This window comes from Marmota monax, unplaced genomic scaffold (assembly GCF_021218885.2).
Source record: "Marmota monax isolate L192 unplaced genomic scaffold, Marmota_monax_Labrador192_F-V1.1 WCK01_AAM20220418_F8-fsc00004, whole genome shotgun sequence".
Classification (NCBI taxonomy): Eukaryota; Metazoa; Chordata; class Mammalia; order Rodentia; family Sciuridae; genus Marmota; species Marmota monax.
Genome location: NW_026692881.1, coordinates 32,880,199 through 32,882,974, shown reverse-complemented (window position 1 = coordinate 32,882,974; position 2,776 = coordinate 32,880,199).

Below are 2,776 nucleotides of genomic sequence, written 5' to 3'. Positions count from 1 at the left end.
TTTGGTTTGGTTTCTAGTTCTGTTATTCTGGCTGGCCGCATTGTTAGTGGATTGATGGGGATTGTTGACCCTGTTTTTTCTGAACTGCTCAGAGGAAGGGGAGGCAGAAGGTGGAACAGGAATTGAGGGAAAAGGGGACTGGGGGAGGGCACTTGTGGTCCAAGAGGTCATTCGCATCCATCCCATAATGCTCTCATGGGGTTTGTGGGATCCAGCATGACAGCCTTGTCGGAGCCAATTGTGTACATCTCTTCCTGGCTCCACACTACTGTGAGATCAGCCATGATAGGAATAGTTACACCACAGAAATGGGCCCATGGTACAGATCAGGGCTTTTCAGCCTCCTCCCCCGAGAGCCTGTTGTTCAACAGTTATCAGTAGACCACTGAGCATTCAGCAGAGGGGATCTCCAAAGTGTCTGGAGACCATCACAGTCTGGACAAGTGAGTGGCAATCCCTGAATTCCTGGCCTCAGTCCCTGGACTCTGATGGTTTACTGTGTGTGTGTGTGTGTGTGAGAGAGAGAGAGAGAGAGAGAGAGAGAGAGAGAGAAGAGAGAGAGAGAGAGAGAGAGAGAGAGAGAGAGAGATTTATAAGACCAGGAGGGTCCATCCAAAGAAACCAGAAACAGATCCCTTGCTGGGCAGTGGAAAAAATCCAGGATTTGTGAACTCAGGCCTGGGAATTGGATATGTGAAGAGTGGTGGTGGGGGAGCAGAGGAAGGCTTATTTACAACAGATTTAGAAGGAGAGAGATAAGGCCCAAGTAAGTTATTTTTCAAAGAATGTAAAGATTATTCTTTTTTAAAAAAATCCATCCCTTCTAAGCCTTTTAGAATTTCCTCAAGTTATGCTGCAAAAGAGATGTGATACCACTGCCCCCTGCCCCCAAGTCCTCTGGAAATGGCTCCAGTGCCCAACTCCAAGACCAGCTAAAAACACTGCCCACAGCCAGAGCCAGGGATTGCCAACAGAGCCTTACCCTTGCTTGGGGCACTGTGTTTAGATTTCCCATCTGCCCCAGTGAATACTTGTGCAGCTTTTGCAATAACAGAATCATTTTCAATGAACAAAGTCTCTGAACTATTCTTCCCAACCTCAGGCTCTCTTGTTGTTTTGGGAAGTTTCAGTGAGCCCTGGGCCACTGCCAAGGGCTTTGCAGCTGGACCAGTAACTCAGGGAAGTTAAAGATACTTGGTCCTTGTCATAGGCCAAGACCAGGCCACACAAAAAGACCTCTCAGAACCCCCAAGAACCTTGCATAAAAATCCACTGAGCCCTCTACTTTCTCCCTTGGTATTTTTCTGGTTGCTGGTTTGGGCTCCTGTGTGGGACTGGCATGGAGACAGCTCTAGAACAAGGGGCTGAGCAGGGAGAAAGTTGGCTGGGAGCTCCTGATGGCAACCTGCTTCCACTAACCAGGGGCCCGGCAGCTGGGAACCTGGAGACCACCAGGCATCTGGATGCCGAGGGTGGTACAGAGACCAACGACACATCTCAACCCTGCCAGCTGAATCAGCCAAGCGGTGTCCCCAGCCTGGGTGGGGCATCATGTCCTGTTTAGGACCACTCTTTGCTCCGAGGCTCAGTGGACGTCCCAGGTGCGGATGTGTTTTTGCAGAGGAGGACGGTCTCCGGGGACATGGAAGAAACCTGTCCTCATGGCCCCGGGCATTTCAGCCACATCATGCCACTCGAGCCCCACACATGCCAAGTGTAGTTGACTCCAAACCAAGGTGGGCTGGAGGACCATGATCCTGCTGGCTGGGTTCCTGTTGAGCCAGCTCTGTCTTCTTGAGACAAGAGATTCGTGGACTCCATGGGAGCCCATGACTGCCTCCCTGGGTGGCTTTTGGTGGCCTGGCCTCTGGGTCCCAAAACTCTACCTTCCTGGGGACCCTGAGGGTTGGGTTTGGCATAAGATGGATGGATGTCTTTTCAGAGAGAGGGACCCTGAGGCAAGAGAGACGGCTGGAGGGCAGGCAGGAGAGGTTGCTGTGCCCACAGAGACCCCCCAAGCACCAGAAGTGGGGGAGAGCCAGAGCCGCCGACAGAGAGCCAGTCAGCACAACAGGGAGGCGGGAAGGCAAGGGAGCCCAGAAAGGGACAGGGGAGAGAGATGTTGGGCTCCGCTGGTCCCAGGAGCCCCTCTGGACCACATTCCTCCAAGATGGTCTAAGGAGGTGCGAGGGAATCTCAGGAGGCAGTTGAGCCAGAACGTCCCTGAGGGCAGGGGCAGTTTGGAGGGTGAACGCGGCCAACACCAGGAGAGTCGAAGAGACCCCCCTGCCCACCCCTCACCCTCCCCAGGGAGGGGGCAGAGCGGAGCTCAGGGCGCCTCCAGTCGAGATACTTTCTCACCACAAAACACCCCCTGGAGCTTCCCAGAGGGAAGCAGATCTGGCCACAGATGACGTTTTTCTTCAGTGGCCCTGTCTTCTCTCCAGGACGTGGGGCCTCTGCCTTCCAGGCCCTGTTTTGCCTGCCTGGCTCTCTGAACCTCTCCAAATCTGGGGTCACAGCAAGGGTGTCCCTCAAGGTTCAGGGGCCATGCCAGCAGCCATGGCACAGACGTGGCTCCCAGGCTCCTCCTGCAGCCCAGCCCTGGTACACCGAGAGGTCCAAGCTCAGAGACTCCCCCGAGGACCAAGTCCATGCCCTGCTCGGGGCTGAGCCCAGATGGGGATCAGGTTTGTAGAATGCGCTTGGTGAGCTGGGAGGCCTCCATGGTGAAGCAAGACTACTGTCCCTGGGGCAGGGGACTCTAAGACCTCTC